We start from the raw sequence: 25,724 nt of genomic DNA on the forward strand, positions 1-25,724 counted from the left end.
TGGGGATTTATTTATGTTACTGCCATGAATCGCTGCCATTGATGCTTGTTTGCAAGAACCACGCTATGCGTCGGTGCTAACATCAAGGTTCCTTGCTTGTTACAGCTCTCTGTCCCTGCTCTCTGCCATTCTCCGTTAATATTTACTTATTTTTGCTGGCCTACATGTTTTTAGGCAATAGTTTTAGATCCATTACAAGGTAGATCTTGTCTTTACCTTCCCTATTAAATCTGCCCATCACAATGTATCTCATGAGTATTTCAGAGCCTTCACCGCACTTTTAATGTAGCAAATGCATTTTATGTTCGTTTTTATTACCTTGTTCCCAATTTTAATCCAAGAGAAAAGTTGGCTAGATCAGTCTTATCTTGCAGATAGTGGTCAAGAGTTCAAGGGTGATAAAAGCTTCCTGGCAAGGGTGCAGGGCCTCGAGCAGCAGAGTGAGAATCAAACACCCCTCTCCGAAACGCCTGTCTTGCTTTCTAACTTTTGCAAATGAGCAATGTTGATGTGAACACCCCTGCAAGCCCTTTACACAGGTGAGAAATAGTTATTGTTTCACTAGTACAAATTAGTAGCATTAGCTGTCTATGTTTGAGGCTTTGGAAGGCAAGCCTAAATGTCAGATTTGGGACCGGGGAGTTCAAGGATCTGGGCTTCATCACACTAGATCATTTTGGCAGTACCAGGGATTTTAGGTGTAGGGAAAACAGAGACCTGTGTTTGGACTAACCACAAACCCTGTGATCTTGAACAAGTTCTGGAACATTCTTCAGCCTAAATTACCTTTCAGTGGAAATCCTGTGATATATCACAATGCACTCTTGAGAATCAGGGGCATTTCCATGGGGTACTTTGTTAACGTAATGCAGTCTGTACATGTGGCCGATCTGGATGCCCAGCACGGCGTCTAGCACACAGTGTTGACACCTTACTCTGCTTGTGAGGCTCAAGGGATTTAGACCCAGACAACTCCTAGTTCAAGACCTCACTGTGCTGTTTAATAAGGGGGCTCCCCTGGGTGGTCACAGGCACTGTTTGGTTTCCCCACATACTCATTTTTAGACCTCTTATTAATGAGGTCACCACTGTTTAGCATAGTGTGCCCCCAAAAGTGGGATGAGTGCCACAGACATTCACGGGCATTTCCAGGTTGTGCAGAGTGGTGATCTGTCACCAGTGGATGGCTGAGCAATGCCCCTTCTTCCACTGCCACCATCCCACCTTCTCTTGGGTTTTGTTTGCACCATTTGTATCTGTTACCCATGGAGGGTCTGCTTCTACTGTTGTAATTGCTTGTGTTGTGGCTTTGCATCATAGCTGGAGATCCCCCTGTAATTCAAACAGAAAGCCGATGTTGAAGGTGAAGCCAGGTCTTCTTTAGAAACTTGTGTGGGAACCTTTCATGGACTAGGTAAGCATGCGGATCAGTACAGTTCCAGGTCACTGATCTTAAAGGAGGATGCTTTGACCTGCCTCCAGCATGCACCTTTCCTGCTAAAGCCATTGTTAGTGTCCCTTAGTTACTTAGACCACCACCCAGCAGCACAGCTGTCAACTTGCAGAGGTCTTCAGTAGTATCTGTAGTGTTACATTTTACTCTCATAGGTGTCCTGATTTGGAGGATACATTATATGGTCACCTCCTTATAGGTGAATATTGAGTGAGGTAGTGTAAATAACGTGCATAAGGCCAGGCATAAGGCAAGGACTTAATAAACATCCACTGTTTTGTTAAAGGAGGCGCTAGGTGCTCAAGAAATGTCTGCTGAATGGCCAGCTATGGTGGCTCACATCTGTAATGTCAGCACTTTGGGAGATTGAGGTGGGTAGATCACTTGAGGTCACCAGTTCGAGACCAGCCTGGCCAACATGGTGAAACCCCGTTTCTACTAAATATACAAAAAAAAAAAACGTTAGCCGGTTGTGGTGGACAGTGCCTGTAATCCCAGCTACTCGGGAGGCTAAGGCAGGAGAATTGCTTGAACCCAGGAGGCAGAGGGTGCAGTGAGCCAAGATGGCACCATTGCACTCCAGCCTGGGCAACAGAGTGAGACTCTATCTCAAAAAAAAAAATGTCTGCCGAATGAATTACATTTATAGAAGTGGAATTTAAGTCTGTTTGAAGGGTAGGTCAAGACTGTAAGCACTTCGTGTTTATGAGGGTTGATAAAAACATGTTAATGTGTATCTATATTGTAAGAGAGTGCCATGGGAGAGGCACACATGAAGGACTGGGGGACTTGTGAATCACTGGAGCTTGTCTGAAGTGCTGGGACTTCGGTTAGACATTCAAGAATGGGAAGGCTTAGACCAGATTGCAGCAGGCAGCTGAATTGCTCTGGCTACTGAGAGTTAAGAAATAAGACTGGTTGTCTGTTCATGTGTATACTTTAGCTGCGTTCCTGAATCTGTTGTTTTCCATCCAGTGGCCCATCTTGATAATGATCTTTAGCTGTAACTGTGGAAGCCTAATGCTGTACTAAGCTCTGTGCCAGGAGGTCACCGTGGAAATTCATCTCCATTATGCAGAGTCATCTGCACTTGTCCTTCCTAGTGAATTTCCACTGAAGATGGTTCTTGTTTAGTTTAAGGAAGAAAATAACTTGGTTGGCACCTGGAACTTCTGTCTTGTTTGGTATGAAAACTAATCATTTTCAGGAAGTGCAATAAAGAGTTGCCACTCACAGGGCTGGGTGTGCCCTGACTCATGGGAAAGGCAAACTCTGCAGTGGCCAGGCAGGTAAGTGACACCTTTCCTTAGAATGAGGTGAAAGATAGGTCAGTGTTCTAGCAGCTGGTCATTTCCACTCTGGAAATCTCTCTTCCTGGTCATAGTTTAATAGCTTTACTTGCAGAATATTTAGGGTCCCAGTAGTGACAGCTGGACAGGACCCTAAATATAACATTCTTTCCATAAATTTGACACGTTTGTGTATTCGTTTGATACCATGTGTTAGGTGCACCTGTGGAAGAATGAGTGATATGTTACTCTGGGTTTTGAAGATGGAAGCATGAGTGTAGTGTGGTCTCTGCTTTCAGGAGGTCATATACATAATCAAAACAGTATGTAGAAGTATATGCAAAAAAATATCTGAAGGGGCTAGGTGCAATAGCTCACAGTGTAATCCCAGCACTTTGGGAGGCCGAGGTAGGAGGATCACTTGAGGCCAGGAGTTCAAGACTATCCTGGACAATATAGCAAGATCCCATCTCTAAAAAAAATAAAAATTAAAAAAATTAGCCAGTGTGGTGGTGCATGCCTGTAGTCCGAGCTGCTCAGGAAGCTGAGGCAGGAGGATTCCTTGAGTTCCAGCATTTGAGGGTACAGTGAGCTATGATCACACCACTGTACTACAGCTGGGGTTACAGAATGAGACCCTGTGTGTCAGAAAAAAAAATAAAGTCTGATGGCTCTAATTGGATGGTAACTAACTCTGGGGACCTAGGGAAACTCAGATAAAGAGATTGCCATTTGACTGGGCATTGAAGGGTAAGTGGGGATTTGTTTGGTGGGCTGGGGGAGGAGAAGATATCTAAGTGGGATAAATAACATGGATAGAGACATGGAGGTGAAAAAGTGCATGGTGCCTTGAAAAACTGGAGTCATGAAGGTGGACTGCATGGTGGAGAGGCTATGGAGATGGGTGAGGGTCTACATTGAGAGAAATCTTGATTGCTGTATAGGGATGTTGAGACTGCATTCTGAATGGAGAATCAAGTAGATCAATGAGTTGACTGCATCTGTGCTTTAAGAAAATAATCGTGTGTAGTGTGTGAGATGGATTGAAGGCGAGGGTACTAGAGACAGCAGAGCCATCTGAGCTGCCACAATAGCCCAGGCAAATGATAAAGCAAACCTGAATTAGAGTTGTGGCAGTAGATATGAGAGATGACTCACAGATAGAAGTCACCAGTCTTAGGCTGGGCGCGGTGGCTCAAGCCTGTAATCCCAGCACTTTGGGAGGCCGAGGAGGGTGGATCACGAGGTCAAGAGATCGAGACCATCTTGGTCAACATGGTGAAACCCCGTCTCTACTAAAAATACAAAAAATTAGCTGGGCATGGTGGCGCGTGCCTGTAATACCAGCTACTCAGGAGGCTGAGGCAGAATTGCCTGAACCCAGGAGGCGGAGGTTGCGGTGAGCCAAGATCTGCGCCATTGCACTCCAGCCTGGGTAACAAGAGCGAAACTCCGTCTCAAAAAAAAAAAAAAAAAAAAAAAAGAAGTCACCAGTCTTTTCATTTTGCGTAAGAGGAGACTCGGCCCCTAAGAAATGACATGTGCAAAATTCATAGCCCTGGTCGCAGCGTAACACTGAGGTGATCTCTTCCTCTGCCCAGTGTCTTAGATGGGTGACGCAACATATGACTTTTGAGAGAACTGTTTGTCACGGAAGATCTTCACCCTTTTTTATCTTAGAAGGATTCCTTGACATTTCTTAATTCTGAATAAGATGAGATGGGCTCTTTCTGGAGTTAATTGAATCTCTAATCGCTTGAGATATTCAAGCAGTGGCTGACTGGAATATTACCATGGAAGTTCAGACATGGGCTGAAAACCCCTATACAAGGTCTCTAAGACCTGTCAACCTTGAAGTATGTGTGTGTGTGTTTTTTTCTTCTTGAGACAGGGTTTCACCACATAGGCCAGGCTGCTCTCGAACTCCTGATGTCAGGTGATCCACCTGCCTTGGCATCCCAATGTGCTGGGATTACAGGCTCTTTTTAAAGAATTTAATTCCTAGGAAAAGAGACTTATAACAATCTCATCTGGAAGTGCTTTATCTATTTGGCTGCTCAGGATTGTTTTAGATAAAGGCAGAGAGAGTTAAAAATGGATGACTGAACTCTAAGAATGGTGGCAGGTAGTTCATTCAGAGTAGTGATGGGAAAACCATTTTGTTGCCAATAAATTAGCACTCACTCATCTGGGAGATGTTGGTAGACTGTGCCAGCTTGCAAAATCCTGATCAAAACAGAATCCATCCACATAACATAATACTTATCTTCCTGTTGCCATTTCTTACAGGCTTTACGGATAACCATGTGTTTTCCTACAAATTACAGGCCAATTGTACCAGTTGTCCTGTGGATGGTTATGATGTCCAAGTTTTATCAGGAGCTTGAGCCCGGGAAAGGTTACATGATTTGCCCAGAGCCCAAGAAGTTAAACATTGAACCAGGACTTCAATGTTTTCTATTAGAAGTTTTCTTCAATAAGTTTCCTATTATTGCAATACCAAATCCTTCCTGCTCTCTGCAGATCTCTGAGCCAAGCTCTAGCTTTTGTTTATATTCATATCCCCAGCATCTACTGCAAATCCTGCTATGTGATAAATAATGTAATAAATGTTTATTGAATGAACCTGTGAATGAATGAATAATATATGTGAAGTAATACATGATGACTTGCGTTTTAAGAATATCTTAAATAACGGCCAGGCGCGATGGCTCACGCCTGTAATCCCAGCACTTTGGGAGGCCAAGGCGAGTGGATCACAAGGTCAAGGAATCGAGACCATCCCGGTCAACATGGTGAAACCCCGTCTCTACTAAAAATACAAAAATTAGCTGGGCATGGTGGCGCATGCCTGTAGTCCCAGCTACTCGGGAGGCTGAGGCAGGAGAATTGCTTGAACCCAGGAGGCAGAGGTTGCGGTGAGCCGAGATCGTGCCATTGCACTCCAGCCTGGGTAACAAGAGCGAAACTCCGTCTCAAAAAAAAAGAATATCTTAAATTAACAAACAAACACACACCACCATCTAATTGAGTATCTTCATGGCATGTTATCTTTTCCTTACAGCGGTTACAACTTTTGTCCCTTGCATTATGTGGTTCTCTCTCAGGGATGTGGTAGAAACTACATGAATAGTTTGGAGAGCTAGAAGGTTTGGATTTAGATTATAGCTCTGCTACCTGTTAGCCATATGATTGTGTGCTGGTTATTCAGCCTCTCTGAACCTCCAATTCCTCATCCGTAAAAGGGTATAAGAGCATCTTTTACATGATTGCGGAAGGAATTCTATGGTCAGTGTAGTAAAGCCTCAAAGCCTGCCATGTTGACCGGGCACGATGGCTCACACCTGTAATCTCAGCACTTTGGGAGGCTGAGGTGGGCAGATCACCTGAGGTCAGGAGTTTGAGACCAACATGGTCAACATAGGGAAACTCCATCTGTACTAAAAATACAAAAATTAGCTGGGCATGGTGGTGCGTGCCTTTAGTTATAGCTACTTGGGAGGCTGAGGCAGTAGAATCACTTGAACTTGGGAGGAGGAGGTTGCAGTGAGCTGAAATTGCACCACTGCACTCCCAGCCTGCCATGCAGTGCCACTGAAAAATGTTATCTTGTGTGTGTGTGTGTGTGTGTGTGTGTGTGTGTGTTTTAGGATTCTGTCAACCCATTAGCTAATAAGGCACCCAATGTCTTTTTCCTTTATTTCTTCTAAGTATGACCTATGTAGACCTTAAATAAATACTTGCTGACTGGCTAAATAAGTTTTAAGTTATTTCAGGGGAGAATTATAGGCACAAAAGTCCCAACTGTTCTGTTACTTTTCAAATAAATTGCCGGTCAGTCTCCAGAAAGACTCCTGACTTGCAGAGTCATTAGCAGTGTGTGAATCTACTTGTTTCTCTGTGCACTAACCAGCATTTAATTTTATAACTTGCATTCATCTTTGCTAGATTAATATGTAAGAAATATCTTGTTTTAATTTGAATTTCTTTAATTACCAAAAACATTTCCCAAGCAATGGTTTAGTATTTGTGTTTCTTTTTATATGGATTGTCAAATGACAATATTTAAAAATAGTCGTCTGAAGAAACTTGATATAAAAGGGCTAAAAATTTTTAGTGTTTTGACTATCTTAAATTGATTTAATTTATGCATTCATTCATTCTCTCAGTCTTTAGTGAGCTACTTACTCTGTGCCAGGCACTGTTCTAGGCCCTGCACATACTGTGAAGAAAAAAATAAATGAATCAAGGCAGTGACTTCCAACCTCTTCATTTAACATGTGTGATAGTTGAGGCCTAGAAAAGTGAGGTTAACTAGTTAGAATACAGCTTGTTCAGTAGCAGAGCCAATCATTTATTTGAACAGTAATGATTTTAAATGTTTTGGGTCCATAGCCTTTTAAACCATGGAGACCTGGAAATGTCAGTATTGTGATCTTAACATCTCTAAACTGTGTCTACGATGAGAAATCAGAGTCCTGATTTTTGGTTTAGAAAATGTGGTCACCTGGTTTGATCAGTGGAAATATAAATCCTTCCTAGACCTTGCTAATACTTAAGTCTAAATTCATCCTTAAATGAATAAACTTTATATTAAAATAGTATCAGAAAATGAATCCCAACCCAAGCAGTTTGGACCATTTGTGATCTCTTTTGACATTTCTTTTGGTAAATGAGAAGAACTGATAACATATTTCCCTATCAAATAAAATAGACAATTTAGATTTAATAAGGCTGTTATCTTTAGGTAATAAAAATTCAGCTAACTTGCCATAACTATCTTGTTTAAAGTCAATTAAGAGCCTCATATTTCTCACTTGCTGGGTAAAATTTAATAGAACTTCAGTTAAGCATTTATTGCTTATTTAATTCAAAATTAAGTTAATCACCACAGTTGGTAACAACCACTGAGTATTTAATTAACATTCAGCAAACTATCTTATTAAGTCTAAATGAGATACAGACAGGTCTTGTTTATCCCCATCAGTTTGCAAACACCACTTCTCCCCCACCTCCCATCCCAAGGGGTCTTTGGTTTTCCTGCAGTTTTCCTTTTATGATTCATCATTTTCATTTCCCTCTGGTTAAGACTTAACTTGGGTGAAAGAGGAGAAGAGGCAGCTTCTCTTCTTCTTCTATCATGTTTCAGAAACTTTTGGCTTATAGTGTAGATGAGAAACTTTCCAATCTTTTCTCTTCTCTTCCATCCCATTCTATTACCTTTCATTTTTCAAAAGCTATTGAGCACATTCTCTGTGTGAGGCTTCTTATAATCACTAAGGAAGCTATGAAGGAGGTCATTCTGACATATTTGTTTTTATTTTGTCATCCTAGAAATGAGAGGGTTGGGTTTAGTTTATCCATGTAACACATACTATAGGCTTGCAGTGTGTAAGGCACTTAGCTGAGTGTTGTGGATACACCTTGATTCAGACAAGGCCCCGGCTTCTAAGGAGGACACAGTCCAGTGTGAAAGCTGCAAAGTACTGCTGTAGGAGTATGAAGCTCCCTTAGAATGCTGTGATTCTGTAAGACAGTATTTCCCAAAGTGCTAAGGCTGTTCTATTAAGAAAAAGGTCCTTTAGCCAAGTAAGTTTGAAAAAGTCCAAGTTAAACAAAATTAAGGAAATTTCAGTATTGCATATCTTTACCGTGGGATTTCTCTGAGTGTTAATAAACTAATGCACATTCTGACCTCCTAAGTTTGTTTCCCGAAGTTATCCGATCATAGAACCCTTGCATCCTCCTACTTCCTTTTTTTTTTTCCAGAGCATTTCTTGGGCTCCACGATGCAATATCATTTGGGGACAGCCACTGTGGGCCGTAGACCCTGGCCACCAGCCTCCCACAGCCCAGAAAGGGTAGTCAGACATCACCCTAGTAATATGATGCAGCGTCAGAATTCTACTTTGGAAGTTGTGCACATAAAGTGAGTGATTTTAGACATAGAATCTTTTAGCTGGAGTGGAGGGTATGTGATCAGGACAGGCTTTTCTCGTGGAAGTGCTGGGTCTTGTGGGAGACAGACAGTATAAGCAGAGAGGCCTGGAGGGTTGCCAGGGAGTCACTGGGAACAGAGTAACTCTGAAATTCTGACATGGCCGATTTGGTGGAGACTCCCTAACGCATTGACATAATGTAGGCCAATTTTCTTTATAGCCTGAATCTGGAGAAGTAAGAGGCAATGAATATTTTAGCGCAGAACTTTCTGCCTTCGGCTTTGTTCCAACTGAATGACTGTCCATCTGCAGAAGTGATCATTGATTCATGTCTGTAAGACATTTTCATCCTCATGCTTTGTTTGGGGCAGAGCCTCTGTTGTCTATCTATCTATCTATCTATCTATCTATCTATCTATCTATCTATCTATCTATTTACTATAATGGAGTTTCGCTCTGTTGCTCAGGCTGGAGTGCAGTGGTGTGATCTCGGCACACTGCAACCTCCACCTCCTGGGTTCAAGCGATTTTCCTGCCTCAGCCTCACCAGTAGCTGGGACTACAGACATGCACCACCACGCCTGGCTAATTTTTGTATTTTTAGTGGAGACAGAGTTTCATTATATTGGTCAGGCTGGTCTCGAACTCCTGACTTTGTGATCCACCCGCCTCAGCTTCCCAGAAATATAAGAGGGAGTCTCAGCTTCTTCATGTACAGCATCATTCTAACCAGTTTAGTTTCCATTTACCTTGTCATATACCACTTTCTCCACCTTACCTTCCCCGCTAGCTTCTCTTATTCTGGTGAATAAGAATTGTTCTTATTCAAAAACAAGAATATTCAAGAATAAGCATTGTCCTCTGTCTTCATTTTTCATTCTTATTTGTCTGAACTATCTTTTTCATCTAAGGCAAGGTACTCTTTTACATTCTTCCTGGCAAGACATCTGTTTCATTTAAAATAATGCTACCATTTTTTTCCTCTCTGGTAGCAACCAGCAGATGGAAGCTAGATGAGGTGGAGGATAATACACAAATCTGGTCCACCATGCTATGGGAGCTTTCACCTAAGAGTGAATTCTTTCAGAGCCTCTCAGCAATACCTGCCTTGTTTTTCATATCTGTATAAAAAGAAAAACCGGCAAAGAAGTGGAAAGAACTGGCTTACATTTCTCATTCCATTTTAGGCATGAATTTTTCTGAGTCTGAGCCTCAGTTTATCTGTCTATGAAATGTTAGGGTTAAGCTATGTGTACCCCTCAGGGCCCTTTCAACTAGAAAATGTTGAATTTTAATGTTTACTAAATCAACACAAGCTGAAGTCAACCTGGACTGTTTGATCCTACATGTATTTTTGAGACTGACATCTGCAGTGAGCATAGCTTCATGCCCACACACAGTAGGCCTTCCGCGAATATTGGTTCTCTTCCATCCTGACTCCTTCTGGATTCATTTTCTTTTTATTGCCTGTTGCTTTTAATCACCCAAGCTTATCTCTTTCTTGTCTACACCCTCAGTGCTGTAAATCTTCCTGTCTCATTCTCCGACTGGATAGCTTCCTCTCTCCTCATCTTTTTCCCTCCTGGCTATGCCTATGGGTGCTGTCCACTCAGAAACCTTCCAAAGACAAATGGCTGCAATGGAGGGGGCAGAGTGATGGGTGGTGGTCCTGGCCAGCTACAGATCTTTCCTAGAGCCTAGCACCATTTCTTTATGGAATTGTATTGTTCGATGAGTGAGACCAAGTCTTGTCCTCAAGGATCCCATAATGGAGGTGAGATGCTTACCCACGTGCCTTCTTTTTGACACTTAGTGGAAACAGCAGACCATGAGGTATGTTATAAATTGGAGAGGTTTTTGCTTTCTAGGACTGGGCAATGCACTATTAGGTTCTCAGCATGGATTCTTGAGTATCTAGGAAAACCAGTCATGTGGAAAGCTTAAGCTTATTTTGCAGACCTTGAAAAGACAGCCTGCATGTTTCATTTCACTCCTTACCCAAACTGACACTTCAGGGATGAAAATGACAGCAGACAGCCAGTGAGTGGCCAACTAAAGGGCAGTGAGGTGGGCTGGTGGTGCAACTCTTCAAGGATGATATGCCAGGGAGGGCAGAGCACCATTCCGACAAGGCCAGGGATATCGTTCTGATGTGGGGAGGCCATTGGTAACTTGAGTGAGGTTTGGTTCTGCTCCAGTGGAGATTTTCAGAAGCTGAGACTTCACCTTGAGAGTCCCTGTTGCTCTTCTTCTTTGTATTAAACATACTACTCACCTTTCAGTCTTTGTCTTTAGTCATTTGGCTATTCCTAGATAGGCCTGATTCCGGAAGCATTTTGAAAGCGCTGCCATAAATACGTAAATATGCTTACGAGCCAGAGCTCTGGAGCTGCACTGCCTGGATTTGCATTCTGGCCCTGCCAAAAATACCTCAACTTGTTGCTCAGTATTTTTAGGCCTCTGTTGCCTCGTCTGTAAAATAAGAATAAGAAAATTGCTTATGTCACTGTTGTGAGGATTAAATGAGTTAATGCATATAAAGCCCTTAGGATAGGGCCGGGACATGTGATAAGCGCCCATTAAATATTAGCCACTGCTATTATGTGTTACCCTTATTAAGTCACAAAACGGTAATTTGGGAAAGATAATAGAAATTATCTAGATGATGGTTTTTTTTGTTATTGTTGTCTTTTTAAATAAACTTTTAATTTTGGAGTAATTTTAGGGTTATAGAAAAGTAAAAATTGTACAGGGAATTTCCATATACTACTCACCCGCTTGTCCTCATTTTTGATGTCTTATATTACTATGGAACGTTTGTCAAAACTAAGAAACTGACGTTAGTACATTACTATGAACTAACTCTAGACTATTTAAAGTTTCACCAGTTTTTCCATTAACTTCCTTTTTCTGTTCCAGGTTCTAGTCCAGGATTCTCAGTTTAGAACCACTGTGAAACTTTCATCTTCCTGAGTATTTATTTACTTAGTTTTTTGAGACAAGGTCTTGCTCTGTCCCCTCAGGCTGGGGTCCCCCACTGGCGTGATCATAACTCACTGCAGCTTTGACCTTCTGGGTTCAAGCAATCCTCCCACCTCAGCCTCCTGGGTAGCTGGGACTACAGGTGCATGCCACCACACCCAGCTAAATTTTTGTATTTTTTGTACAGACAGGGTCTCGCTACGTTGCCTAGGCTGGTTTCAACCTCCTGGGCTCAAGCCATCCTCCTGCCTCAGCCTTTCAAAGTGCTGGGATTACAGGTGTTAGCCACCATACCTGGCCCATATTCCTTAATATTCGGAGGAAGTTTCCTTATAGAAAAGCCTATTACAAACAAGCGTCATGGCTCACTCCTGTAATCCCAGCACTTTGAATGGCTGAGGAGGGTGGATCACCTGAGGTCAGGAGTTTGAGGCCACCCTTTCTAACATGCAGAAACCCTGTCTCTATTAAACAAACGAACAAACAAACAAATACAAAAATAAGCTGGGTGTGGTGGCTCACACTTTTAGTTCCAGCTACTCAGGAGACTGAGGAAGGAAAATCACCTGAACCTGGGAGGCGGAGGTTGCAGTGAGCTGAGATTGTGCCACTGCATTCCAGCCTGGGCAGAAGGACTCCGGCAAAGTAGGGCTCAAAAAATCACTGCCATGGAGTCACCTCTTTCTTAGGGGAAGAAACTGAGGCCCCCAAAAGTGAAGCGACAGTGCTGGGAGAAGCTGGAAGCCCAGAGAAGTTTAGAAAAGGATCTTCAAGATCTCTTGATCTGGTCCCTGTTGTTATGAGTGAGCAACCATTGGGGACTCCCCAAAATCTGGGTTTGGATCCAGGTTTCCCTTCCTTTCCCCTCATTTTTCATTGTAAAGTGGGTTCAGCAATCAGTAATGTCTCACAGGACTCAACTCTCATAAAATACCACAGTTTTACCTCATGAAAGTTAAGTGAGCCGTTGTGCCCCCTTTCAGCACAGCCTGGAACATAGTAGGTTCTCAAGCAATGTCTGAAAAAAGTAGTCTTGAAAATTAGGAAATTTTGTCCCTAGAACTTATTTCAAGAAGACTGGGACAAGCTGATGCAAAATCAAGAAGAGTTATTCATGAAGAAATCTGTGACACTCAGGAATGGAACCAGTGTTTGAGTATCTGATAAGCAGGATACACTGTCTGTTTTTATTCTTGGAGGCTTTTATCATACAATACTACATTATGTTACAGTCTGACTTTCACACAAATTGGATCCCAAAACTTCTTACAGGAATTAAAAATACAAACTCGTGGGCAGTATGTGTTTTATAAATTACAGAAAACAGTAGTGTAAAGACATGGCATAGCAAGTGCAGCGAAGCGTGCGCAGGATTGATACCCGAGGAGCGCAGGCATGAGGCGGCAGAGAAGGCACAGCACGTGCGTGAGGCAGCAGGTGCACAGTCCTGTCCCTGGAGCCTGGAGAGATGGGGGAGGAGGGACATCTCCAGCCAGGAAGCTGGGTGAAGGAGCTGAGCCATGGTGACATAAATCCCCTGTATATCTTGCTTATCTTGCCTTTTATGATCTTAATGAATGAGGCCAACTGACTTTTGGAATCTCATCTTCATTGCTTTCCCCCACCCTTGTCTTTGTTGCAGCGCTTTCTCTGTTTTGATTACCCTCCACTGCCGTCTTTACCTGTTTGAATCCCATTGATCTTCTAGGTCCAGCATATTAATGCCACCTCTTTCATGAAGCAAGCCTTGATTTCTGCCTATCCCCCCAAGCGGGAAATAATCACTTCCTCTTATGGTGCCATAGCCCTTCGTCAGTACTGCTGGCATGACACTGAATATTTCTTACCTTCTCTTGTATTATCAATATGTCTGTCTTATTTTGGACATATTGGACATGTCTGTCTTTTTTTTAAATTGTACTTTAGGTTCTGGGGTACATGTGCAGATCATACAGGATTGTCGTATAGGTACACACATGGCAATGTGGTTTGCTGCTTCCATCCCCCCATCACCTACATCTGACATTTCTCTCCCCGACCTCCCCATCCCCCCACTGTCCCTCCCTTGGCCCATCTCAATAGATTCCAGTGTGTGATGCTCCCCTCTCTGAGTCCGCGTGTTCTCATTGTTCATCTATGACTGAGAACATGCGGCGTTTGATTTTCTGTTCTTGTGTCAGTTTGCTAAGAATTATGGTTTCCAGATTCATCCATGTCCTTACCAAGGACACAAACTCATCATTTTTTCTGGCTGCATAGTATTCCATGGTGTATATGTGCTACATTTTCCTTGTCCAGTCTATCGTCGATGGGCATTTGGGTTGGTTCCAGGTCTTTGCTATTGTAAACAGTGCCACTATGAACATACGGGTGCATGTGTCTTTATAATACAATGATTTATAATCCTTTGGATACATACCCAGTAATGGGATTGCTGGGTCAAATGGAATTTCTATTTCTAGGTCCTTGAGGAAATGCCACATTGTCTTCCACAAAGGTTGAACACTCCCACCAGCAGTGTAAAAGTGTTCCTATTTCTCCATGTCCTCTCCAGCATCTGTTGTCTCCAGATTTTTTAATGGTCACCATTCCAACTGGCATGAGATACTATCTCAATGTGGTTTTAATGTGCATTTCTCGAATGACCAGTGATGATGAGCATTTTTTCATGTTTGTTGGCCTCATATATGTCTTCTTTTGAAAAGTGTCTGTTCATATCCTTTGCCCACTTTTGGATGGGTTTGTTTGTTTTTTTCTTATAAATCTGTTTTAGTTTTTTGCAGATTCTGGATATCAGTCCTTTGTCAGTTGGGTAGATTGCAAAAATTTTTTCCCATTCTGTTGGTTGCCAGTTCACTCTAACGATTGTTTCTTTTGCTGTGCAGAAGCTCTGGAGTTTAATTAGATCCCATTTAATTAGATCCCATTGTTGCCAATGCTTTTGGTGTTTTAGTCATGAAGTCCTTGCCTATGCCTATGTCCTGAACGGTTTTGCCTAGGTTTTCTTCTAGAGTTTTTATGGTGTTAGGTTTTATGTTTAAGTCTTTAATGCATGTGGAGTTGATTTTAGTGTAAGGTGTCAGGAAGGGGTCCAGTTTCTGCTTTTTGCACACTGCTAGCAAGTTTTCCCAACACCATTTATTAAATAGGGAATCCTTTCCCCATTGCTTGTTTTTGTCAGGTTTGTCAAAGATCAGATGGTTGTAGATGTGTGGCATTGCCTCTGGGGCTCTGTCGTGTTCCATTGGTCTTTATGTCTCTGTTTTTGGTACCAATACCATGCTGTTTTGGTTACTGTAGCCTTGTAGTATAGTTTGAAATCAGGTAGCGTGATGCCTCCGGCTTTATTCTTTTTGCTTAGGATTGTCTTGGCTATGTGGGCTCTCTTTTGGTTCCATATGAAGTTTTTTTTTCCTATTTTCTGAATTATTTATTAACATTTCTCAGATGTTCTAAAGCCCTCCCTTGCCTCCTCTTTGCCAAATCAGGGCCCTCTGCCCTAGTTCAAAAGCCCGACACCTCACTTAATAAAGCAAGCCTTTGTCCCCACCTGGGAAGGGGCTGGTAACATGGGAAGGCAGGTAAGGGTCCCTGAGGGTCAGCTTGTTGCCCTCAACGTTCCTGAGATGCCCCAATCCAAGAAGGACATGGAAATGAGACTTCTAGTCATTTCTCCTCGGGCCTTAGCTGAGCTGCCTGGCCCCTGTTGTGCAGTCTCACCCTGTTAGGACTGTAGATCAGGCTGAAAAACCCACAGGATGAGCCTCTCCTGGTCCCACTCACTGGCATCGCCATGGGGAGACCCTGCGACAGCTCTACCCTGTGCACGCCGTGCTAGCCTGGCAACAGGAATGTTTGCCACCCTGCAAGTCTAAGGAGCAGGTGAGCTGCTGGGATGGGGGTGGGCGAAGTCCCAGGACCACCTATGGCTTCACCTAGATTCATTAAATGAAAGACACTGTCTCTGCTAGGGCCAAGCCCCCATCATGTCTGGCTCCTGTTCCCGTCCCTGGTCCCTCTGTACTATGGCAAGGAGCCCAGGTGCAGGCTCATAGGTTGTTCCGCTGAAGCGCTTCACAAAGGTTCTGGTTGGTGTCAGGCTCTTCCGTCAGCACCTCCACAGCCTCCCACTCCCCGGATCGGCTGGACTTCTTGATGGCATCCACCACGCTCTGCATGTACAGCCCATCCTCGAAGGAGGCGGCCATGGAGACAGGGACGCGGTCCCAGGTGCAGCGGTCACTCTGCCCCTGGAAGGACTGGCGCAAGGCCTGCACCATGTACACCATGCCCTTTAGGTACAGCAGTGGGACATCCTGGGGCCCCTGCTCAGGAAGCCCTGTGCCCACAGCCAGCGAGGCCCTCAACAGCAGCTCCTCTTGTGTGGCAGAGTTCTTCTGCCCATAGAGGTCGGCTCCTCGGGCGACGAGGCGTCCCGCAGAGCCTACCACCATGACTTCATGCACAAAGGTGCCCAGCATGTTGAAGTTGAGTGACACTGTGCTGCACACACCCCCACCCATGAGCATCTGGAAGAAACAGAAGTCATCGCTGGTAACGTGCCGGATGCCACGGATGGCAGCGTTCTGCCTCACAAATGTCTTGAGCAGCCCATGTACCTTTTCTGCTCTCCGGCCAGTCAGGTGGGTCAGCAGGTCCACGATGTACGTCCCCATGGTGTGCAGGCCACCGCCACCCATGAGCTCATCACAGATCCAGCCATAGCTGGGGCTTAGCAGGCTGCCTGAGTAGATACGGGCATCACAGATCATCACTGCTCCCACGTAGTGTTCCGAAATCAGTTGCTTCATGCGCACGAAGGCAGGCAGGAAGCGCAGCACGTTCCCCACCAGGCTCATCAGCTGCGGGTAGTATCTTGAGGCTGTCACCATCCGGAAGGCATCCGCTGATGTTGCTGCCTTCTCGCAAACCACATTCTTCCCAATACCTAGAGCCTTCACGGATATCTGCCGGGTGAGTGGAGGGGGGATGCTGATGCACACCAGATCCACATCTTGATGCAGCAAGACGTCATCGGTCCGGCTGGTGTAGAAGGCGACGTTCATCTCCTCAGCAAGCTGCTTCGCCGCCTCCTCGGTCTTCCCCCACAGGGCCTCAACAGTGAACCCTTCAGCCCTTAGCAGTGGGACCAGAACTCGGGCGGAGCTGCCAGTCCCAAACACACCCACTCCTGGCAGCATCTTCATCCCAGCCTCTCTCTTCACCCACTCATCTCCTCACAAGAGCCTCCAGCATGGATACGACCTTCCCAACGTCCTGGTCAAACATGGCTCCTGGCACGCTGGCATCGCCCACAGCGTGCCACACTGGTGACCACGGGTCCAAAGTGGTCTCGGCGGCCACGTATCTGCCTTGAAGGAGGCTCGCGGGGATGCGCGGGCCCCGGAGTCAAGCCTGCCGCCACCGAGAACGCGCAGCCTGGTTTCTAAGGAACGGTGGGCTCTGGAAAAGCCCATATGAAGTTAAAGGTGGTTTTTTCCAATTCTGCAAAGGTCATTGGTAGCTCGATGGTGATAGTGTTGAATCCATAAATTACTTTGGGGAGTATGGCCATTTTCATGATATTGATTCTTCCTAACCATGAGCATGGAAGGTTTCTCCATCTGTTTGTGTCCTCTCTTATTTCCTTGAGCACTGATTTGTTCTTCTTGAAGAGGTCCTTTACACCCTTCGTTAGTTGTATTCCTAGGTATTTTATTCTCTTGGTAGCAATTGTGAATGGGGGGTTTGCTCATGATTTGGCTCTCTGTTAGTTTGTTATTGGTGTATAGAAATGCTTGTGATTTCTGCACATTGATTTTGTATCCTGAGACTTTGCTGAAGTTGCTTATCAGTTTAAGGAGATTTTGGGTTGAGATGATAGGGGCTTCTAAATATACAATCATGTCATCTGCAAATAGAGACAATTTGACTTCCTCTTTTCCTGATTGAATATGCCTTTTTTTTTTTTTTTTTTTGGTCTAATTGCTCTGGCTAGAACTTCCAGTACTATATTGAATAGGAGTGTTGACAGAGGGCATCCTTGTCTAGTGCCGGATTTCAAAGGGAATGCTTCCAGTTTTTGCCCATTCAGTATGATACTGGCTGTATGTTTGTCGTAAATAGCTTTTATTGTTTTGAGATATGTTCCTTTGGTACCTAGTATATTGGGAGATTTTAGCATAAAGCACTGTTGAATTTTGTTGAAGGCTTTCTCTGCATCTGTTGAGATGATCATGTGGTTTTTGTCTTTGGTTCTGTTTATGTGGTGGATTATGTTTATAGACTTGCGTATGTTGAACCAGCCTTGCATCCCTGGAATGAAGCCTACTTGATTGTGATGGGTGGTAAGCTTTTTGATGTGCTGTTGCAATCAGTTTGCCAGTATTTTATTGAAGATTTTTGCACCTATATTCATCATGGATATTGGCCTGAAGTTTTCTTTTCTTGTTGAGTCTCTGCTGGGTTTTGGTATCAGGATGATGTTGGTCTCATAAAATGATTTGGGAAGGATTCCCTCTTTTTGGATTGTTTGGAATAGTTTCAGAAGGAGTGGTACTAGCTCCTCTTTGTATGTCTGGTAGAATTTGGCTGTGAACCCATCTGGACCTGGACTTTTTTTGGTTGGTAGGCTGTTAATTGCTGCCTCAACTTCAGCCCTTGTTATTGGTCTATTCAAGGTTTCAACTTCTTCCTGGTTTGGCTTGGGAGGGTGCAAGTGTCCAAGAATTTATCCATTTCTTCCAGGTTTACTGGTTTATGTGCATAGAGTTGTTTGTAGTAATCTCTGATTGTAGTTTGTATTTCTGTGGAATCAGTGCTGATATTCCCTTTGTCATTTTTTATTGCATCTGTTTGATTCTTCTCCCTTTTCTTTTTTGTTAATCTGGCTAGTGGTCTATTTTGTTGATCTTTTCAAAAAGCCAGCTCCTGGATTTGTTGATTTTTTTGAAGGTTTTTTTCTGTCTCTATCTCCTTCAGTTCTGCTCTGATCTTAGTTATTTCTTGTCTTCTGCTAGCTTTTGAGTTTGTTTGATCTTGCTCCTCTAGCTCTTTCAATTTTGATGATAGGGTGTCTGTTTTAGATCTTTCCTCACTTCTCATGTAGGCATTTGTTGCTATAAATTTCCCTCTAGACACTGCTTTAAATGTGTCCCAGAGATTCTGGTACATTGTGTCTTTGTTTTTGTTGGTTTTAAAGAACATCTTTATTTCTGCCTTCATTTCATTGTTTATCCAGTCAACATTCAGGAGCCAGTTGTTCAGTTTCCATGAAGCTGTGCAGTTCTGAGTTAGTTTCTTAATTCTGAGTTCTAATTTGATTGCCCTGTGGTCTGAGAGACTGTTTGTTATGATTTCTGTTCTTTTGCATTTGCTGAGGAGTGATTTACTTCCAATTATGTGGCCAATTTTAGAGTAGGTGCAATGAGGTGCTGAGAAGAATGTATATTCTGTGGATTTGGGGTGGAGAGTTCTGTAGATGTCTATTAGGTCCGCTTGGTCCAGATCTGAGTTCAAGTCCTGGATATCCTTGTTAATTTTCTGTCTCATTAATCTGTCCAATATTGACAGTGGAGTGTTAAAGTTTCCCATTATTACTGTGTGGGAGTCTAAGTCTCTTTGTAGGTCGTTAAGAGTCTAAGTCTCTTTGTAGGTCGTTAAGAACTTGCTTTATGTATCTGGGTGCTCCTGTATTGGGTGTGTATGTATTTAGGATCGTTAGCTCTTCTTGATGCATTAATCCTTTTACCATTATGTAATGCCCTTCTTTGTCTCTTTTAATCTTTGTTGGTTTAAAGTACATTTTATCAGAGACTAGGATTGCAACTCCTGCTTTTTTTTGCTCTCCATTTGCTTGATAAATCTTCCTCCATCCCTTTATTTTGAGCCTATTTGTGTCCTTGAACATGAGATGGGTTTCCTGGATAGAGAACACTGATGGGTCTTGACTTTTTATCCAATTTGCCAGTCTATGTCTTTTGATTGGGGCATTTAGCACATTTACATTTAAGGTTAATATTGTTATGTGTGAATTTGATCCTGCCATTTTGATGCTAGCTGGATGTTTTGCCCATTAGTTGATGCATTTTTTTCATTGTGTCAATGGTCTTTACTATTTGATACATTTTTGGAGTGGCTGGTACTGGTTGTTCCTTTCCATGTTTAGTGCTTCTTTCAGGAGCTCTTGTAAGGCATGCCTGATGGTCACAAAGTTTCTGAGCAATTGCTTGTTTGTAAAGGATTTTCTTTCTCTTTTGCTTATGAAGCTGAGTTTGGCTGGATACGAAATTCTAGGTTGCAAGTTCTTTTCTTTAAAGATGTTGAATATTGGCCCCCACTCTCTTCTGGCTTGTAGTGTTTATGCCGAGAGATCTGCTGTGAGTCTGATGGGCTCCCCTTTGTGGGTAACCCGACCTTTCTCTCTGGCTGCTCTTAGCATTTTTTCCTTCATTTCAACCCTGGTGAATCTGATGATTATGTGCCTTGGGGTTGCTCTTCTGGAGGAATATCTTTGTGGTGGTCTCTGTATTTCCTGGACTTGAATGTTGGCCTGGCTTGCTAGGTTGGGGAAGTTTTCCTGGACAACATCCTGATGAGTATTTTCCAGCTTAGATTATTCTCTCCGTCACATTCAGGTATACCTAGCAAATGTAGATTAGGTCTTTTCACATAATCCCATATTTCTTGGAGGCTTTGTTCATTTCTTTTCACTCTTTTTTCTCTATTCTTGCCTTCTTGTTTCATTTCATTGAGTTGATCTTCCATCTCTGATATCCTTTCTTCTTGTTTGATTTGGCTATTGAAACTTATGTATGCTTCACAAAGTTCTTGTGCTGTGTTTTTCAGCTCCATCAAGTTGTTTATATTCTTCTCTAAGCTGTTTATTCTAGTTGGCATCTCATGTAACCTTTCTTCTAGGTTCTTAGTTTCTTTGCATAGGGTTAGCAAATGTTCTTTTAGCTCTGAGAAGTTTGTTATTACCCACCCTCTGAAGCCTGTTTCTGTCAATTCATCAGATTCATTCTCCATCCATCTTTGATCCCTAGCTGGTGAGGAGTTGTGATCCTTTGGAGGAGGAGAGGTGTTCTGGTTTTTGGTGTTTTCATCCTTTTTGGCCTGGGTTCTTCCCATCTTAGTGGCTTTATCTACCAGAGGTCTTTGTAGTTGGTGACTTTTGGATCGGGTCTTTGAGTGGATGTCCTTTTTGTTGATGATGAAGTTATTTCTTTCTGTTTTCTTAGTTTTCCTTCTAGCAGTCAGGCCCCTCTGCTGTAGGACTGCTGGAGGCCCACTCCAGGCCCTCCTTGCCTGGGGAATCACCCATGGGGGCTGCAGAACAGTAAGGGTTGCTGCTGGTTTCTTCTTTTGTTATCTTCATCCCAGAAGGGTACCTGCCAGATGTCAGCCTGAGCTCTCCTTTATGAGGTGTCTCTTTGGGCATACAGGGATCGGAGAGCTGCTTGAGGAGACAGTCTGTCCCTTATAGGAGCTCTGGTGCTATGCTGGGAGCTCCATTGTTCCATGCAGAGTTGCTGGGCAGGTACTTTTAAGTCTGTTGCAGTGGAACTCATAACCACCTCTTTTCCCAGGTGCTGTGTCCTCTTAGGAGGGCTGGCTTTATTTGTAAGTTCCTGTGGTGCTGCTGCCTTTTTTCATAGATGCCCTGCCCCACACAGAGTAATCTAGTCACAGTCTGCCAATGGAGGTGTTGCTGAGCTGCCACAGGCTGTGCCCAGCTGCTGTGTGAACTGCCTCAGTAGTGGCAGACTGCCTTGGTAGTGGTGGTTGCCCTTCCCTGCACTGAGCTGGACCATCCGGGGTCCAGCTGTGCTTGCTGCAAAACTCTCAATCTAGAGCATTTCAGATTGCTTGTTTTGTAGGGTGGTACCCGCTGAGCCAGATCGCCTGGCTCCCTGTCTCTGCCCCCTCCCTTTCAGCTGAATGGGTGGCTGTGTCACGGCCACCCAGATTTACGTGAGTTTCTTTGTGCCAACCCAGCACCGGCTGAAACCACCATGCTGAAAACTTGTGGCACTTTTCAGTCCAGGAATCTCCTGGACTGTGGGCCATGAAAATTTGTTTGGAAATGCGGTGGGCACTGACCCTCTGTGTTATTCTTGCTGGGAACTGCACTCCGGAGCTGTTCATATTCAGCCACGTTGGATTGACTTTTTACTTCTTTAGGACATTCCTGTCTGCCTGGAAGTTGGTAAACACCTAGTGAACACTTGTTGGATGGATGGACAGGTTTGACATTGCTGACACTAGACTCAAATTTAGTTTCTTTAGAGTATAATTTTATTTTATTTTATATTTTTTGAGACAGATTCTTGTTCTGTCACTCAGGCTGATGTGCAGTGGTGGGTTCTTGGCTCACTGCAACTCCACCTCCTGGGTTCAGGAGATTCTCCTATCCCAGCCTCCCAAGCAGCTGGGATTACAGGTGCCCACCACCACACCTGGCTAGTTTTCTTTGTATTTTTAGTAGAGATTGTGTTTTGCCATGTTGCCAAAGCTGGTGAGAAACCCCTGACCTCAAGTGAGCTGCCTGCCTTGGCCTCCCAAAGTGCTGGGATTACAGGTGTGAGCCACCACGCCCCGCCTAGAGCAGAATCTTTATATCTCCCACGCGGGCACTGAGAAGGTGTACATTCATTCATTCCACAATAAAGTCACAGGCACTTTTTCAGCAGTAAAGAGCCCATTTGTTGATAGTTAACACATTGGGATGTGTTTTTATACTTGTAACATTGACGTGGATTTGCTTGTTTGTTTTGATATATAAGGGCCAAGCAAGAAATGGTTTGTTAATCTACAAGTATTTCTGGTCTAGAACGCAAATGCTTTCTTATTCTTTCAACTGGCTTTATACGAAGAAGAGATCACTGGGCTCAGAAAGGCCCCATTTTTTCAGATTGTACCGCAGTTCCTTACTGACTTGCCTCAGGAGTAAACTCCCTTTCCAGTTTTTAAAAAGATAGTACCAGGATGCCCCAATGCTTATAGTTGGGCTTTATTGTACATGTTGATTTAAAAAAAAAATATGGTGACAGAATGCATACCACTGGGGTGGTAAATAGAAAAAAGAAGTGCAGTGGAGTATACGGTCTGTTTCTTGGGGTCTTTTCTATTAATCGCAGGAGGGAGTGTCAGACATGACCAGATGAGAGAGCCGGCTGACCCTAAGTTCATGCCAGCTCAAAATCAGAATGGCAAAATTGGGAGGCGTTTGATGCTGTTAAATTGAGAAAGCATGAGGTTCTCAGAGTGATGGAGCTGGAAGGATCATAGAGATCATCTAGTCTAATGGTTCTCAAACTCGAAGGAATGTCAGGGTCATCCTGGAGAGTTTGCTGGGCTCCATCCCTGAGGTTCTGATGCTGTAGATTGGGCAGGACCCCTGAATTTACATTTCTTAGAAGCTCACAGGTGCTACCAATGTTGAAGAGAACCCATGATCTAGTTCAGCTTCTGTGATTTCTTGCTTTATTTCTTTTGTAAAAAATAAAAAATAAAAATAAAGATGGGGAAATGAGACCTGGAAATAGAAAAGAGCTGCCTAGAGTCTCACAGTCTGTCGGGTCAGGTAGAGTCAAAACCGGGCATCCCGACTCATGGGCTGCTTCACATTGCCATGAGAGATTGTTCTGGAACAATATTATTTTTAGTTCTGCAGAATGATAGCTGGGTCTTACCCCCTTTGCCTGATCTGGTAACAAACTTATTTTTCAGGGCTTTCCATTAGCCTCTCTTCAACCAATTAAAAAAAAAATCAGTTAACTCATATTTACTGACCACTGCTGTGTGTTCAGAACTTTATTTAGACTAGTGGTATAGCAGTGCGGTAGTCTGAAAACATTTTTGTCATCTGTAAACAAAGACAGTTATACCTCCTAGGGCTGCAGGAAGTCACTGAACATGTACCTGGCCCTCAGTGTACACACTGTGAATGATGGACCTTGTTACAGTCATTACTAAAGAGAATAAGATGTGGTCAGCACCCTCTCAGGCACCAGTGGCTTCTTGAGCAGTGTGATAGAGAGAGACAGCTGGAATTTAATGGAAAACACAGGCCAAGAATTGGGAAAGCTGGGTTCAAACCCAAGCTTTGCCCCGAATGGCTATGTAGTCTTGAACTAGTCACCTGCCCTCTCTGAGCTGTAATTTGAAGTAGACGTAGCCTAAGCAACAGGAAAGCAGTAGTGAGCTAGAGAAAGGATAGAAATTGGGAAGAAGTGGAAATCTGCTTGGGAGATGGCAAGATTTGGGCTGGGGTGGAATTGATCTGAGGAGGAGGCCTGGTAGAAAGAGCTAGGCAGCAGGAGGCTCCGTGTCTGAAGGCGTAGCTCGCCTGGGGGGTGGTCCAGTGATGGTTGAATGGGTGGGCCAGCCCAGTGAGGGGATTGCCTGCAGTCCGGTAGAGATGTCCTCATTTCCATGGCAAGGTAGTAGACAGACTCAGGCCTGGGAAGGAGGGCTGGTTGAAGGGAGATGGATGCCAATCTTGGAGCATGGTAGGAGAATCTGGCCAGGGTGATGGCATCTGTTTTGGATTGGAGCCTCGAGGCACATTTTCAGTTCTGCTCCCTGAACCGGCACGGGAATATGGCAGACAGTGCAGTGATTTAAATGCAGGATTGATTCTGCCACCTTGACTTCTGCCTTTATTTAGTGGCAAAAAGACTAGATCAGAAAAGTACTGAATGTGATTGCTGCAGTCCTTCATGATTGATTTAGGAGCCGGGTGAGGCCTGGCTAGGAGTTTGGGGGATCCTTGGGAAGAGGAAGATAAGGCCCCACATGAACCTCAGCTCTCCCATCTGTAAAACGAGAGTAATGATGGTGATTATGCTGATGTTACCTATTCTGGCTGGAGTAAGGATTAAAGTGCTTGTCTCTAGGAAGGCACTTCCTGTAATACTAGAGAAGTGCTGGGAAGATGTGATTATGTGCACAGTTGTGTCATGTTTAAGACGGTGCTAAGCCCTGGCCAATTCCATGCATGCTCTTTTCCTTTATTATCCGTAGAGACGTTGGCAAAAGTGTACTTCGGAGCTTTGATGATGCTGACACTGCAGTGCCTTCAGTTTACAGGTGGAAGAAGGGTGAGGCTCCCACAGTCTCACTTAGACAGGGATTCAAGGCTGTGATGGAGCTCCCAGAGTTTCTAGGTTCTCTGTCGCTTGATAGTTAGTGCTGGGAGAGACCTCAGGGATTCAGCCAATTTCACGGATGGGGAGAGTGAGGCATGCTGGGAAGTCTGGCCCCAGTGGAGGACACCATGTGCCCACAGGGAAGCGTCTTTCCCAGCCCCCTCCTCGTGCTTCTCCTCATTTCTCTCTGGAGGTCCTAGTTCTCCTCCTCATGCTGAGACCCCCGCCCCCCCGCCACCGTAGGGTGATTGCCCATGTGTCTTCATTTATCTCCTTTTTTTCTGTTGCCCTGGGACTACTGTAAGCACCATGCTGGTTGCTGACGGTTTGCTTTTCTAAGATTTGGAATCTCTGTTTACATCACAGCTCAAGAGAATACGTTCTCATTCTCCCAATGTTTTTCTTCTGTCCAGTGCATCATACTGCTCTGCCTTGTTTGGATTAAACTTCTGGCAATCATTTACCTTTACGGATCTCTTAACTTCAGGTCATACTGTTGTTTAGTCAGTGTGAGAATCTATCAGATGTTCTGCACATTGCAAAAGGAGCTTCACAGCCTATTTGTGTGGCAGCAAGGAAACTGGCTGCTTTTTATTTTTATTTTTTGAGGTGGAGTCTTGCCCTATTGTTTAGGCTATAGTGCAGTGGCGCGATCTCGGCTCACTGCAGTCTCCGCCTTTGGGTTCAAGCAATTCTCCTGCCTCAGCCTCCTGAGTAGCTGGGATTACATGTGTTCACCACCATGCCCAGCTAATGTTTTTGTATTTTTAGTCGAGACAGGTTTCACCATGTTGGTCAGGATGGTCTCGATCTCCTGACCTTGTGATCCGCCCACCTTGGCCTCCCAAAGTGCTGGGATTACAGATGTGAGCCACCACACTCGTTGGGACACTTGTTGATTCCATAT

General features: G+C 44.0%; 1 protein-coding gene and 1 pseudogene across 21 annotated transcripts in view; one reads left to right on the plus strand and one right to left on the minus strand.

The window, feature by feature from the left end:
• Positions 1-25,724, plus strand: part of LPP (LIM domain containing preferred translocation partner in lipoma) — a 745,086-nt gene that overhangs the window by 9,175 nt on the left and 710,187 nt on the right. The gene's annotated exons all lie outside the window — the stretch shown is intronic.
• Positions 15,068-17,136, minus strand: LOC100415657 (glucose-fructose oxidoreductase domain-containing protein 2 pseudogene; annotated as a pseudogene). The gene has a single exon (XR_013527200.1). The product of XR_013527200.1 is annotated as a glucose-fructose oxidoreductase domain-containing protein 2 pseudogene (transcript).

The sequence above is a fragment of the Callithrix jacchus genome, chromosome 15 (genome assembly GCF_049354715.1).
Source record: "Callithrix jacchus isolate 240 chromosome 15, calJac240_pri, whole genome shotgun sequence".
NCBI classification, from domain to species: Eukaryota; Metazoa; Chordata; class Mammalia; order Primates; family Cebidae; genus Callithrix; species Callithrix jacchus.